This window comes from Macaca mulatta, chromosome 4, assembly GCF_049350105.2.
Source record: "Macaca mulatta isolate MMU2019108-1 chromosome 4, T2T-MMU8v2.0, whole genome shotgun sequence".
NCBI classification, from domain to species: domain Eukaryota; kingdom Metazoa; phylum Chordata; class Mammalia; order Primates; family Cercopithecidae; genus Macaca; species Macaca mulatta.
This window is the reverse complement of record NC_133409.1, coordinates 94911300-94928031: the sequence shown is the minus strand read 5'-3', so window position 1 is coordinate 94928031 and position 16732 is coordinate 94911300. Positions and strand designations below refer to the sequence as shown.

Genomic DNA, 16732 nt, shown 5'->3' with positions numbered 1-16732 from the left:
TTAAAACTTATTTTAATCTCTGTATTAATTTTTTTTTCTGATAAATTTCTGAACTGGTTCTCTCTCTCTCTCTCCTTTAAAAATATTTATTAAACTTCCTTAAAACAGCTATTTTGAATTCTTTGTCTAAGAGACTGCATATCCCCATAACTTTGGGGCTAGTCTCTGGCACCTTATTTTGTATGTTTGGTAAGGTCATAATTTTCTGAATGTTCTTGGTGTCTGTGGATGTGCAACGATCTTTGCACATTTAGGGATTAGGGATTTATTTTAGTATTTGCAGTCTATCTTTGTTTTCGCTTGTCCTACAGAGATCTTTCCGAGGATTCTAAACTGACGGACTGTTGTGTTTCAGAGCTTGTGACCTGTGCAGGTACCTGCACTAGAGGACACTCTAAACTCAGGCTTGCCGTGAGTCTCACAAGGGCAAGGTGGACATGGCTTTCTGGTCCAGAAGGATCTGGGGAAGACTTAAGGAGAGTACTGGGGCTGTGTGGGAGTGCAAGCCAGGGACTTAAGTTTAGAAGACTACCCCAGTGACTAAGACAGGCGTGACTCCCAGATCTCTGCACAGGTGGTGTGGGTTGCCAGATGCAGTGAGAGGGGCTAGAATTGAGATTGGATCAGCTTCAGGATTTGCAGTGGGAAGGACGCTGGTGTGTCTGTCTCATTAGTTTAGAGGGTGCACCACCCAGCAGGTACCTGCACAGGTGGGATAGTTCCCTAACTGTAGCAGGAGGGACTTGAGCTAAGACTGGGCCCCCTTGGGATCTCCTAAGGGACAGAGGCAGGAAAGCCTGATTAGCTCAAAGGGTCACCTGTCTCCTAGAAGGACACTGCACAGCCAGGATAGTTTTCTAACCACAGCCTGTAGCTGAGACTGAGTCCCCTGGGATTTGCTATGGACTAGAGGCTGGAGAGTCCATCTTGTTGGCTCAGAGAGGCACGTGTCTCCTAGCAGGTCTCAGCACAGATAGGGTATTTTCCCAACTGAAGGCTAGATATAAGACTGGACCCCTGTGAGGCCAAGGCTGGAGCACCTGCTCCTTGGCTCAGAGAGATGTGTATTTCCCAGGCAGTCCTTGCACAGGTGAGATAGTTCACTGATTGCGGAAGGAGGGGCCAGAGCTGGGAATAGGCCCCCTTAGGATCTGTTGTGGGCTGGAGGCTGGAGAGCCCAGTCTCATTGGCCCAAACAGGTACAAATCTCCCAGCAGATCTTAGCACAGAGGGGTTGCTTCCCCAACTGCAGTGAGGGGCTGGAATTGTTATTGGGCCTCGTCAGAATCTGTGGAATGAAGGTTAGCAAGCTCATAAGGGAAGCTCAGACTCTCTGGCTGTGATATACGGGCAAGTCTCCTTCTGGGTCTTTGTGTGAATAGCTCTGAGCTAGGACCTCAGCTGAAGAAGGCTAGAACAGTGCTTCCGGGCAACTTTCAGGTTAACTGCAGAGACTAATGTCAGCCAACAGAGGAGCCTTTTCTCCAAGACAGTAGTGTAGGCAGTTCTTTCCGGACCTCTTGGCAGATGATTTTTGGTGCAGTTTCAAGGTCAAACAGTGCTGTAGCCAAGTCCCAGCGGGGACTGGACCATTTCTGGGATTGAAAGCAGAAGCAAGTTTGGTCAGGCGGACCAGCCACCTGGGTCATGGTCTGCATTCTCTAAACCAGGGGTCTCCAATCCCCGGGCCACAGATAGGCACTGCTCCATCCATGGCCTGAGAACCAGGCTGCACAGCAGGAGGTGAGTAGTGGGCAGACAAGTGAAGCTTCATCTGTATAGCATGTCCCTATGGCTTGCATTATCACCTGAGATCTGCCTCCTGTCAGATGGGCGGTGGTATTAGAGTCTCATAGAAGCGTGAACCCTATTGTGAACTGCACATGCCAGGGATCTAGGTTGCGCTCTGCTTATAGTAATCTAATTCCTGATGATCTGTCACTGTCTTCTATTAGCCCCAGATGGGACCTCTGATTGCAGGAAGACAAGCTCAGTGATCTTGCTGATTCTACATTATGGTTAGTTGTATACTTACTTAATTATATATTACAATGTAATAATAATAGAAATAAAGTGCACAATAAATATAATGCACCTGAAACCAGGCTGGAGTGCAGTGGCACAATCTCAGCTCACGCTAGCCTCTTTGATCTACCAGGCTCAAGTGATCCTCTTGCCTCAGCCCCCCAAAGCTGGGACTACAGACATGCCACCATGCCTGGCTAATTTGTGTATTTTTTGTAGAGACAGGATTTCGCTATGTTGCCCAGGTTTGTCTGAAACTCTTGAGCTGAAGTGATCCACCTGCCTTTGCCTCCCACAGTGTTAGGATTACAGGTGTGAGCTACTGTGTCCATCTTGATTCTTTCTTAACACAGCTATATTGTCTTTTATATCCTGAATCTTTTTTTTTCACTTTTTTTTTTTTGTGGATTTCAACCTTCTTTTGGATCTAATTGAGTTTCTTTGCAATTCGTATTTTAAATTCTTTAACTATCATTTCAGATGTTTCCATCTGATTAGGATCCATTGCTAGGGAGCTAATGAGATCCTTTGGAGGTGACAAAGCACTCTGGCTTTTTGTACTGCCGGAGTTATTGTGCTGATTCTTTCTAATCTGAAGGAGCTGTCTTCTTTTTTTTGGATTTTCTATCATTTGGATGGGGCTTTTAATTTTTTTGTTCTTTTCTCCCTTGAGGGTATGACTATGGTGTATGTTATGTATGTGTGTGATTGATTGGCTTTTGTGTTTTTTTTGGTTGCTTTCATGGGGCCAAGGCTCTCTCTGGGTTCCTCGGCTGTGAATGCTTTCTGTTCAATATCTTTCTCAGATGCTGCTTGTTATGAGGATGTATTTTCATTTGGTGATGCAGTTTAGGCTGCAGTCCTGTAGATGGCACTTAAGAGTAAGAGCTGGCAGATAGTCTGGTGCCTATTGGATGCACCTGCCCTGATTAGGTTGGCAGGAAGAGATCGTGATGGGATGCCTTGAAAGTCTCAGAGGAAGGGGCAGGGGTGGGGCTTCACCAGCTCCTCATCCTAGACTGGCAGTAATGCAGTTTGCTTCACTGTCACACTCCTGTCATGGGGCTCACAACCATCTGTTTATGAAGGCTTTGTCCTTTGGTTCCTGACCACACTATGGCTCTGTGCTATAGATCTGCCTGTCTGACAGTTATCACTAGAATGGGGGTCAGAGCAGAGCTTTGACCCACAGTCTAGGGCAGGTAACTTCATGGTTTCTCCTCCATTGCTGGGGTACTGCCACTCCATGTAGAGAGGGGGAGTTGAAACCCACCCTTCCTGAAAGCCTGAGCAGGCACAGCCCTGATTTTAGTGGGGGTGGAGCCACCAGAAAGGCATGAAAAGTGCTTTTGTTTAGTTTCTGCTCACTTGCAGTGGGTTTGCAGCTGCTGAAAAAGTGAGAAAAGTGCTTTCTTTTAGTGCAAGCTCACTAGGCAGGGTGAGAAGATCCACTACTGTGTCTGCAACAGTGTACAGCAGATATTTAAAGAGGACTCTTTCTCCACATCTGTTCCCAGATGTCAGTGGTGCCCCCTTCACTGTTTGGTGCTGCGTCTGTGTTGCCTTTATTTCAAGGGAGCCTTTGGCGGCCTGTGCTTCCCCCTCGCTTAGGGGTGGCCTTTGCCGAAGATTACATCTCCAGGGATCTACAACTCCCAGGGACCCACTGGTCTTCTGTGCTTGCCAAAGTCAGAGCAAATTGTAGGGTGTGTTTGTGGGTGATTTGGTGATGCTGCGGCTCAAGGATGGAGGATCTCTAGGCAGGACAATGATACCAAGGTTAAATTATTAAAATTTGTTGTGTGGAACAGAATGTAGTTTATCTTGACCAATGTTAAATGTTATACATTCATTTAAAAACAATATGTTATACTGTTTTCTGGGTAGCACATTCTATGACTTTCAATTATATCAAATTAGATGTTATATCAAATTATTGTTCAATAATTGTATAACTTTAAGATTTTGTTTCTATTTGTTCCTCCTGTTATTTCACTAGGGGTGCAGAAATCTCTGACTATATTTGTGGATATATCTTTGCATTTCAGATTGTGGTCATGTATTTTGAGCTCCAATATTAGGTGATTAATGTTAAGGATTGTTATTTTTTGAAGAATTTCTTCATTATTGTAACATGAACTTCTTTGTCATATTCTTTGTAATATTCTTTTTTCTATGTTGTCTGATATCAATATAACCACTCTTATTTTCCTTTGATTTTTTCAAATTTTTCCCATATATTTTACTTCAAAACTATTTATGTCTTTATATTTAACATGGGTTTCTTATAGGCAGCATATAAATTATCTTACTCTCTTATCCAATTTTATAATTTCTGCTTTTAAAATGGAGTATTTCAACCATTTAATTGTAGTGTAATTATTGACAAAGTTTTGTTTAAATGTACCATCATATTCCTTGTTTTCTACTTATCTCTACTTATTTTTTATTCACTTTTCTTCATTTTTTTGTTTTTTTTGGTTTATTTTTTATAATTTCATTTTTTTTGTCCTTTTTTGGTAGCCATAACTCTTGGTTGTGACATTTAAGTGATTCTTTTAGGGTTTAGTGTACATTTTGTGCTATTAATGTCATACATTTTACTTTATGTATGTTATAAATCCCACAATACATTGTTATTGTTTTGCTTTAAGCAGTTGTCTTTTAAACAGATTTAAGTTATAAGAATAAAATCTTTATATTTACCCATGTATTTATCATTTCCATTGTTCTTGATTCCTTTGTGCAGGTCTAGGTTTCTACGTAGCATCATTTTTCTTCTACTTGAAAGAATTCCTATAGTGTTTATTGTAATTTAGTTTTGCTGTTAATGAATTCTTTCATCTTTTGTAGGTGTGAACAAATCCTTGTTTCACCTTGGTTTTTGAAAGCTTTTTTTAGATTAGAGAAATCTAAGTTGTTTTTTTCTTTTAGTACTTCAGAAATGTTTCTCTATTGTCTTCCTACTTTCATCGTTTACAAGGAATCTTGTACTATCCATATTTTAGTCCTTCTGTGTGTAATTTCTCTTTTTCTCCAACTGCTTCTAAGATTTGTATTTTTATCATTGGCTTCCTGTAATTGATTTATTATGTGCCATGGTATAGTCATATATATGTTTGTACTTGGGCTTTGTTAAACTCTGTGTGTATGTGAGTATATGGATTTTATCAAATTTGGAAAGTTTTAGCCATTATTTTTTCAAAATTTTTTTTGGTCTTCCCTTTAAGGGACTCCAATTGCTCATATATTTGGTCATTTAAAATTATCTCACATTTCACTAATGCTCTACTCCTTTTTGCAAGTCTTTTTTTCTCTATGTGTTTCATTTTTATAGTTTCTGTTACTATGTTTTTAAGTTCACTAATCTTTTTTTCTGAAATGTCATCTGTCATTATTCTCAGCCTGTGTATTTTACAAAGCAAACATTGTAATTTCTACTTCTGAACGTTGAAATGGGGTCTTTTTTATATCTTTTATTTAAAATGTTCAACTTTTTCTCTACCTTTCGAATATATTGAATTCAGTTGTAATAACTGTTTTAATGCCATCAGTGTCATACTTGGGTTAATTTTTATTGGTTGACTTTTTTCTCTTTATTATAGGTTGTATTTTTCCTTCTTCTTTGCATACTTTATCATTTTTATGGGTACCAGGCATTGTAAATTTTGCCCTGTTGATTGCTGGATATTGTTGAATTTTAAGAATATTCTAGAGCTTTGTATTTGAATGTGGTTAAGTTACTTGGAAATACTTTAATGTTTTAGCTTCTTGCTTTTAAACTTTGTTAGGCAGAACAAAGCTATTATTTTTTCCCATTCTTGAGGTAATACCCCTCTTAATTCTTTAACTGATGCCCATGAATTATGAGGATTTACATTTTGGTGATTGGGGATAGGCATGATTTCTGGCCATGTGTTATTCCTGGGTGCTATTACTTCTTATTCTTCTGAGTGGCCCTTTCCTGGCCGTGGGTAGTTTTCTTAAACACAGGCACTCTTTGGTGCTTAACCAAATACTCAGTGGTGAACATCTGCAGTTCTGTGGAGTTCTCTTTCTGTGTATCCCTCTCCTCTTCAGTGTTCTCCTCTGCAAACACCAGGAATCTTGTCTTCCCTGGACTCCCAACTCTGTCTCCTCAACTCAGGGAGTTCACTGGGCTCTGCCTGGATTCTTGTCTTTGCATCAGAACCTGGAAACTACCTCTAGGAAGTAAGCTGGGGCAATCATAGGTATGATTCAACTCATCTGTTTCAAACCCAACCCCTCATTTCCAGTGTGTTCAGAACCATAATTTTACATATTTTGTTTGGTCATTTGGTTGTTTGTAATAGGAGTGTAAATTTGATCCCTGTTATTACATCTTGACTGAAAGTCTTGTTTGTCCCCTTATTGTTTTTTTAATGCCAAAAACTTATTTTGGTGTGTGTCGAGAACTCCTCATGTAATTAGAGTTACTGATGTCTACTTAAGTCTGCAAGTCTACCTTCGCTCCTCAATTATTACCTCTAAGGACACAAAACCTTTATTGTTTGTCTTCATATTTTCAATGTTAATATGGTAGTGCTTAACACATAGAAATTTAATGCTTTTTGAACTAATAAAATTAAAATGGGGTAAGCTTATGCTTCTGTGATGTGGTATATTAGTATATATAATATATATTTTACATTATATATACATGGGTGTGTGTGTGTATATATATATGAATATATGTGTGTGTGTGTATTTCGCTTACATTGCATTTATAGTTCCGTAATTTTTTTGTGTGTGTATAGCCAAGAAATGCTTAGTGAAATTTTTTTTTTTTGTAGCAAATAAAGGTTGATGAGGTTTTACTTTAGCAAAATGAACAACAAGATTGATGCTTAAAATGTAAAGGTGTTACGTGTTCAGGCTTTACTCACTCTGAATATTAATAAGTATGTAAGTATGATTGTTGAATATTTAAAAGGAAATACTAATTCCAATACCCGGAAAGGAAAAATCCATAATAAATGTTAAAGTTAAATATCTCAGGTTTAATTTCTTATCATTTTATTTTAAAAATAAAATTGTGTTTTTCAATTACATTGCAAAACAAATGTGTAGAAATATATATCTGTGCCTGTTGCTGTCACGTTGGAAAGAAGTCTTGTAGAACAGTTTTGTCTGCTCCTTCCAGCTTCGTTCAGAGTTCGAAGGGAGTAAGGCCTGAGAGAGAGCAGATATTTCTCTAGTGAGCATGAAATTTGGTAACCTTAGGCCTGACCTTTAATCTGCTAAAGCGGAGAGACAGAGGCATTTCTCTGGGACACTGGAGAGGATATAAACCATTAAAGTCAACAGTGGATGAACTCATTCCATTACTTTTAATGACATTATATCTGTGTTTGTGTGCTCAATGTAATGATAACTTAGTAAAGGAGAATTAATTCCACATATTATCTACATAAAGGATAATGAGGGAAATCAGTTTCCTCTAAGGAAGTTTCATTAAATTTGGGTATAAGCCAATCTACTTTAGATTGGTCCCTGGCTCTTGGATGACTTTCAAGCCTTGAGGCTCCTAGAGAACGAACAAGGCCATATTTGAATGTCAGAGAAACAGACGCAGAAGCTTTCAGAGGACTCTTGTCACTGAAATTCCCTTTCCTTCTGGAAAAGCAAACTGCTAGTTTGTTGACCATCAGGTACAAAATAAATTTTTTTTCTATAAACCAACATTGTATCAGCTGAGATAGTTTTAATTCATATGATTTGTGACTAAACTATTTGATTTGTGGATCTGACAGCTCCTTGAGGTATTTCAAGTAATAAAAACAACAAACAAGCTAATAAATAGTGAATTAGTAAATATTCAGTATTTGTGTATTGTATTTTTTTGTGTTATATTTTTTAACACAGGAAATATTTTGTATTTTTTTAGCATAGGAAGGTTAAAGCAATGTTTCCAAGTTAAATGCCTGTTTTGAAAATCTGTCCTTGTTAAATTAGTGTTACTAAGTATTGATATTTTATATAATGCTAGTGATTCTTGCAGTGAAATTTAAAACATACAGTTTTCTTGTGGGTTTAGAATATAATTAATTTTTCAAATTTTTACCTGAGCAAACAGTTTGATGTCTCAAAGACAGCAAGGCAAATTTACTAAAATATGCTTATTTTAAATTGAAAACAAAATTTTATCAGAGGTAAACTGCACTTAAATTGCTTTAATCAAAAACTGTTAGTGATCCTTGTTTCAATGTTTCTATGTACATGGAGCAGTCTTATGTGCTAATATATTAGTAACTCAGACTAGATGGGGAAGAGCAATTCTAAAATAATAAGCATGTTAAATTACAGAACTTAACTGTTGCAATGAACTGAATTTTGTGTCCCCCAAGAATTCATATGTTGAAATCCTAAGCCCCAAGTTTATATATTAGGAGGTGAAGCCTATGGGTATAGGATTAGAGCTATTACGAAAGAGGACCCAGAGAGCTGCTTTGCCCCTTCCATCATGTGAGGACAGAGCTGTAAGACACTGTCTATAAACCAGAAAGTTGGCCCTCACCAGACACTGAAACTGTTGGAGCCTTGATAGTGGATTTTCCAGTCACCGGAACTCTGAGAAATAAGTAACTATTGTTTACCTGTCACTCACTTTACGATATTCTGTTAAGACAATGGTAATGCAGTTTATTGCTTATAAACTATTAATAATAATATTTATAAATCAATGTCAGTTACAGAGCTAGTGCCTAGAGGAATTACCTATAAATTAAAATAATAAAATCAAAGCATTGTGGGAACCACTGAAACAAATCAGTGTCGAAAGGATCTTGCTATTAGGTTGGATACTTTACTAAATGATACCAAAATAATTGAATGAACATTTAAATACTTCTTACCTTAAATTAAAAAAAAAAGAAAAAAAAATAGTTGCCTATATTTCCAAGGTTTTGCAAAAGTTTTAATCTCAAATGCTTATTTGTCATTTATATTTGGTTACCAAATTAATCTATATACTCTATTAAGAAGAACATCCTTATCAAAGATAACCTTCAGATTCACCTTGTCTGAATTTGTTCAAATTCCCAATTTGTGAAGCCCATATGAATAAAGTCTTGCTGTATTTCCACTTCCAGAATAAATAACACAGCAATGGAATGCAAGTTTTGGGGGGGAACTTGAATTATTCACAACACAAGTATTTGAACTAATCCTATGTGTAGATTTTAAATTTACAATTATTTCTGTGCTTAATCGCTTATAGATTTTTGGGATAATAGAGAATTTATTAATAGAACTTTAGGAAAATGAACAAATGTGGGAATGACATGCTACGACTAGAACAGGATTTTGGCCCAGTAAAAAATAATTATTGATAGCAAAAAGAGTGTATTACCTTTCACATTGCAATTGTATGGCAGAAGGCAGTCAAATGGGAGCTAGAACAAATATATCAACTATTTATACATACTTTATCTTTTAAGAATAATATTAAAATAAGGCCACACGCGGTGGCTCATGCCTGTAATCCCAGCACTTTGGGAGGCTGAGGCATGTGGATCACCTAAGGCCAGAGGTTCAAGACCAGCCTGGCCAACATGGAAAAAGCCCATCTGTACTAAAAATACAAAACTTAGCTGGGCGTGGTGGTGTGTGCCTGTAACCCCAGCTGCTTGGGAGGCTGAGCCAGGAGAATCGCTTGAACCCAGGAGGCAGAGGTTTTAGTGACCTGAGATCATGCCACTGCACTCCAGCCTGGGTGACAGAACAAGACTCCATCTCAAAAAAAAGAAAATATAAAAATAGATATAGATATTTTAGGGCCAGAAATTTTAGTTTCATCATATTAGACAGAAGTAACTATTATAGATTACCTAAAGGATGCAAAAACCATCTTTTCCATGTGCTATTCAGTGTCCAGTACTGTCCTTGATTTTTCTTAAAAATCATCTTAAGCACTATCATTATCAATAACCTCTAAGTGAGTAGAAGTAGGTCTTTTATTGCTAGAGAATTTCCTGCGGGCTAACTCTGTCTAAATTATGGGGTTATGAATCTCTGAATGCTTAGGTGGAAGCAGAAATTTATGTTTATCACCATGAACTCACAACATGTTTACCATCAGCACTGAGACATTATATACTTCTCCAAAGGAAGGCCCTGGGATGAGGCTTTGAGGGACAATGGTAATGATAATGATGACAACGAAAGTTGTGGGCAGTTGCTACTCATTCAATAAGCATGTATTGAATGTTTACTGAATGTAACCTACTATGTTCGAGTTTTTAAGTTCTGGCTATAAAGGTGGAAAGTCCCATACTGTTCACATTCTAATAAGGAGGTACAGAAACCATGGGTGAGTAAGTGTATCTATTGTATATCAGGTAATGATAAAAGCTGTAGAGAAACAAGAAGGTGAATGGGAAATGCCGAGGGGTGATTTGTTACACAGGACAATTAGGAAAGGCTTCCCTTATCATGTGATGTATGAGATCTGCTTTGTTTACAAAGTGGGGAAGAAAGCCAAGAAGAAATCTGGAAGAAGACATTTTCACACAGAAAAAAAGAGTCAGCACAAAGCTACTGAAAATAGAATGCTTGGCTTGTCAGAAGAACAGCAAGAGGGCCAGTGCAATTGGGAGGGGGAATGAAGGGAGATGAGGTCAGAAAATCCAGGAGAAGGGGTGGGAGGGTCAGATTATAAGACCTCATGGGTCACTGAGAAAACTTGGGCTTTTTGAGCAGATGTATGGCAAGGTCAGAAAGAGCTTTTAGCAGCCTCACCTTGCCTCCTGTGTATTAGCCCCTGATCCTATTGGGGCTAATTGGAAGGCTTTCAATAACCTAGGATAGAGTTGATGAGAGGGTGATAGTGATCAAGAAGAAGAGAAGCAGAATTCTGAAGTAAAAGCCAGCAGAATTTGCTGATGGATTGGATATGTGGCGCGAGAGAAAGCAAAATGTCAAGGATAAATCCAAGGTCTTTTGGCCTGTGCAGCTGAGGGGATAGAGTTGCTGTGTACTGATAGAATTATAGGAAAGATGATAAGGAGTTTGGTTAATAGGCATGCTAAGTTTAAAATATTTATTAAACATCTGCCAAAAGATGTCAAGGCAGATGAAAGAGATGAGGGAGGATCATCAGTATATTAATGTTCATTTAAAGTTATCAGATAATATTACCTATGGAATGAGTGAAGACAGAGAATTATGTGGATTGAGCCCTGGCCACTCTAACATATCAGAGTTTCCAGGGAGATAAGGGAGAGTCAGCCATGGAGAGGGAACGGGAGTGGCCAGTGAGGTAGGACAGTCTTGAATGATGGTGACCCTGAAGCCAAGTGAATAAAACATCTCAAGAAAGGACAAGTGATCAATAAAGTCCTGGCTTGTCGGAGCTCTGGCCACCTCCACATGAAGGGTTTCTATGTGGCTAAAGCAGTGTTCTGTATCCTCTTAGCAGTATCATGCAGTCAGGAGTCCCTTCAAGAAATGACTAGAGTAAGAATCAGTTAGGAATCCAGCCTTAAATACAGTCTCCAAGGAATGTAAGGTACAGACCTTGATGAACTCTTATCCTCTCGTCATGCAATGGCATGCAGGACTCTATTTTGATCAATCCTGAAATCTTGAGTGCCTCTAATTTTGTTAATGAAAGCCAACTTTTATATCTATCATACAAATTAACAGAATCTTGTTTTTATCAAGGGAGAAAATGGTTTCTGACATCTAGTATGCAAATTAGCAAAATGTCTGTTGCAGATGAAGATATCAGCAGGTGGAGAAAATGCAGTAGTCACTCCTGGAGTGTGGCCCTTATGGTTAGAATAGGAACTGACTATCCTTGGACTGTGCATTCTTGACAGCATTTTACCTGCTCATGCCTAGAATTAAAACTTAAAATATTTGACATTGAACCTATTATAATGCTAATAACCTGATGTACTTTAACTAAAATTATAGACATTATTCTATTAAGCTGTCTTAATAGAGGAACAAGAAAGTTTCCATGGCTGTGAAGAGGAAACACTGGGATTTGAACCTAGATATGGCTAAATTAAAGCCCATGGTTTCCATATGAGGCTGTATGGTTCACCCCTAATATACAGTTCCTGCATTTCAGAACCTACACTCAAAATAGGCAGGCAAGTTGTGGATATGCCTAATTAATATGGTTTGGCTTTGTGTCCCCACCCAAATCTCACGTTGAATTGTAATAATCTCCACATGTCAAGGGCAGGGTCAGGTGGAGATAATTGAATCATGGGGGCAGTTTACACCATGCTGCTGTTCTCATGACAGTGAGTGAGTTCTCCCAAGATCTGATGGTTTTATAAGGGGCCTTTCCCCCTTTGCTTAGCACTTTTCTCTCCTGCTTCCATGTGAAGAAGGATGTGTTTGCTTCCCCTTATGCCATGACTGTAAGTTTCCTGAGGCCTCACAACCTGGTGGAACTGTGAGCCAATTAAACCTCTTTCCTTTATAAATTACCCAGTCTTGAGTATTTCTTCACACCAGCATGAGAATGGAAGAATACAATAAATTGGTACCGGGAATGTGGCACTGCTGTAATGATACCCAAAAATGTGGAAGCAACTTTGAAACTGGGTAACAGGCAGAGGTTGGAACAGTTTTGAAGGCTCGGAGGAAGAGAGAAAAATGTGGGAAAGTTTGCAACTTCCTGGAGACTTGTTGAATGTCTTTGACCAAAATGCTATAATGATACGTACACTTAAGTCCAGGCTGAGGGAGTCTCAGACGGAGATAAGGAACATGTTGGGAACTGGAGTAAATGTCACTCTTGCTGTGCAAAAGACTGGTGGCATTTTGGCCCTGCCCTGGAGATCTGTGGAAGTTTGAACTTGAGAGAAATGATTTAGGGTATCTGGTGGAATAAATTTCTAAGCAATGAAGCACTCAAGAGGAAGCCGAGCATAGAAGTTTGGAAAATTTGCAGCCCAACTATGCAATACAAAAGTAAACCCCATTTTCTGGGGAGAAATTCAAGCCTGCTGCAGAAATTTGCATAAGTAACAAGGAGCTGAATGTTAATCACCAAGACAATGGGGAAAATTTCTCCAGGGCATGTCAGAGACCTTTGTGGAAGCCCCTCACATCACAGGCCCGAAGCCTAGAAGGGAAAAATGGTTTCCTGGGCCAGTTCCAGGGGACCCCTGCTGCGTGCAGCCTACAGACTACATCCCAGCTGCTCCAGCCATTGCTAAAAGGGGCTAAGGTACAACTCAGGATGTTGCATTAGAGGGTGCAAGCTCCCAGCCTTGGCAGCTTCCACATGGTGTTGGTCCTGCAGGTGCACAGAAGACAAGAATTGAGGTTTGGGAACCTCCACATAGATTTCAGAGGATATATGAAAACTCCTGGATATCCAGGCAGTAGTCTACTGCAGGGATGGAGCCCTCATGGAGAACCTCTGCTAGGGCAGTGCCAAAGTGAAATGTGGGATTGGAACCCTCACACTGAGTCCCCACTGGGGCACTGCCTAGTGGAGCTGTGAGAAGAGGGTTGTTGTTCTCCAGACTCCAAAATGGTAGATCCACCAACAGCTTGCACTATGCACCTGGAAAAGCCACAGACACTCAATGCCAACTGTGAAAGTAGCTGGGGCAGGGGGCTGCACCCTGCAAAGCCACAAGGATAGAGTTGCCCAAGAGTGAGCCCATCTCTTGCATCAATGGGAGCCCACCTCTTGCATCAATGTGACCTGAATATATGACCATGGAGTCAAAAGAGATCATTTTGATACTTTAAGGTTTAGTGAATGCCCTATTGGATTTCACACTTTCACGGGTACTGTAGCCCCTTTATTTTGGCCAATTTCTCCCATTTGGAATGGGTGCATTTACCCAATGCCTGTACCCTCACTGTATCTAGGAAGTCACTAACTTGCTTTTGATTTTACAGGCTCATAGGTGGAAGGGACCTGTCTTGTCTCAGATGAGACCTTGAACTCGGACTTTTGAGTTAAGGCTAGAAGGAGTTAAGAATTTTGGGGACTTTTGGGAAGGCATGATAGTGTTTTGAAATGTGATGACATGAGATTTGGGAGGCACCAGGGGCAAAGTGGTGTGGTTTGGCTCTGTGTCCCCACCCAAGTCTCATCTTGAATTGTAATAATCTCCATGTGTCAAGGGTGGGACCAGGTGGAGATAACTGAATCATAAGGGTATTTTCTGTCATGCTGCTGTTCTCAGGATAGTGAGTGAGTTCTCATGAGATCTGATGGTGTTATAAGGGGCTTTTCTCCTTGCTTGACACTTTTCTCTTGCTGCCACGTGAAGAAGGACATGCTTGCTTCCCCTTCTGCCATGACTGTAAGTTTCCTGAGGCCTCTCCAGCCCTGCGAAACTGTGAGTCAAATAAACCTCTTTCCTTTATAAATTACCTGGTCTTGAGTATTTCTTCATACCAGCATGAGAATGGACTAATACACTAACCGTCATACAAGGCATTATATGAAAACTCACGTGTAGTCAATATCTCTGCTGTTCAACTTTCTGGCTGGAATGTGCTACGAAGGCTTCACGGAGGAGAAGGACCTTACATCAATTCCGAGAGATAAGTAGAACTACAAAGTGTAGAAAGAGGAACTGCGTTTCAAGATCAGGGAAGAGAGTTCTGCACAGTGTTATTACTGTAGGAAATGACACAGCATGAAAGCTAAAATTCTCCATTTACAATTCACTTCTCTACATTTTTGGTAAAATTTTGAATTATTTCTCATGGCATCAGGAAGAGACTTGATATATCTGCTTCTTAAGTGTCTTAGTCAAGGTTCTCCGGAGAAATAAAACCAACAGGATACATCTGGAAAGAAGTTTATCATAAGGCAATGGTTCATGCAATTATGGTGGCTAAGAAGTCCCATGGTCTGCTGTCTGTAAGCTGGAGATCCAGTAAAGCTGATAGTGTAATTCAAAGGCCTGAGATCCAGAGAGCTGGTGGTGTAGATTCTAGTCTACACCATCTGGAGTCTGAAGGCCTGAAAACCAGGAGAGCTGAGGGCAGGAGATGTCTCAACTCAAACAGTCTGATAGAGAGTAAATTTAAACTTCCTTGGCCTTTTGGTTCTACTGAGGCCCGCAATGGATTGAGTGATGCCTATCCCCATTGGGGAGGGCAAATCCACTTTACTCAGTTTACTGATTCAAGTCATAAACTCTTTTGGAAACACCATCACAGACACATCCAGAAATAATGTTTAAGCAGATATCTGGGCATCTCATGATCCAGTCAATTTGACAGATAAAATTAAATATCATATAATTACTGGCCTCCCTCTATCAAGGAAACACAGTGTCTCTTTCATTGTTACCCATGAGAAGTTGGACAGAGCTCTGGAATTGAGAATTTATAACACAGAGATGTTCATACATTTCTCACAGGGATGTTCTGAGTATTAAATAAAATGGTGTATGTGACAGTGCTTTGTAAAGTGTGAACGCCGTATAGATATATCATAAATGTCATAATCCAATGTCATCAAGTACAACAATGATAGAGGAAAAGGCAGAAACAACAGTAAGTATTTCTTGCTTGTGGTCCCATGACCTAGTTTGGCTGAAGGATCTTTTGTATGTTAATATAATAGCTTTGAAAAGATTTGAGCTCTATCGTTTGTGTCAGACATTTCCATTCATTTACAAAAGCATTGTTCTGTATCCATCTCAGCCGCCAGCAGACCTGACAGAATGCAAAACAGTGATAGGACCCCAGAGCTGTTCTTGATTGACCCAGTGTCTTCACAAATAAAATAATCCAGCTCCATTAGTTTTCATTTCCTGCAAAACATGAAAGCTGATACGTTCTGGGCTCTCTTGCTATTACAAGGAAACAGTCAAATTGAATAGTCTCTTTAGCCAACAACAGAACAATCCAGTAATTTCTGTTCCAGAAACCTGCCACTTAGAGGTAAAAGTCTCCCTTCTCAGCAAAGGGTAGTCTCTTTTCAGTGGCTTTCCAGCATGGTACCAGGTGCTTGATCTCCAGCATTCTGCACAGGGAGCTCCTCTTTGCAGCTCTTTATTCAGCTTATTGATCTTTTAAAGGTCTCTAGGGAAGTTCCTTTGGTAGCTCAAAAACTTAATGTTCAGTTTAATCAGTTAAGAGGGTCTCAAAGCAATGATTAATTTCTAAAGGGTATTCACATGGTAACTGGTCTCACATTCTCTAAAAACCACAAACTTCAGTGCACCAGAAGGTCAAAGTCTAAATAATATTTTATTTCTTCTTCTTCATTTGTCTTTGCTTTACGTGTGTCATATTAGCCTTTCGTATGTAATAACTAACTCATTTAGTTGGGATATTCTGTAAGAGACTAGTGGAACTTATTAGTGATGGATTGAATAATGGTAGACTAAAGTTATAAGTATAGGTAGACTGTACCTGAGGAGCTGGTAGACTTCAGGGTATACAAGTTCTGCTCTGTACACACCATATCCAACAAGCTACTCTGTCAGTTTAAGGATTTTCTCCATCAACCGTGGACATTCTTCTCCCAGATTTTCTGCAAGTGCATTTTTCCCTTTCTGCTTTTCTCTAAGGCATGACAACCTTGTGTGTTTACTAGATCACAAATAATTCATGTCCTAGTTGAGCCATGTCAGTCTCAGTCTAAGTCCACCAGTCAATGCCAAACAGCCGCGGAAGGGATGTTAGAGGAAAAGGATGTAAAGGAACTGGGTCACTTGGTAACCTCATCCCATCTCCTCCT

At 39.5% G+C, this 16732-nt stretch overlaps 1 long non-coding RNA gene across 1 annotated transcript in view; it reads left to right on the top strand.

Moving 5' to 3' along the window:
* The first annotated feature begins 7585 nt into the window (after nt 1-7585).
* LOC144340726 (uncharacterized) overlaps nt 7586-16732 on the top strand; it is a 67390-nt gene continuing 58243 nt past the window's right edge. The window contains exon 1 of the long non-coding RNA XR_013417017.1: nt 7586-7697. This is a non-coding gene — a long non-coding RNA (uncharacterized LOC144340726). The remainder of the gene's footprint in view (nt 7698-16732) is intronic.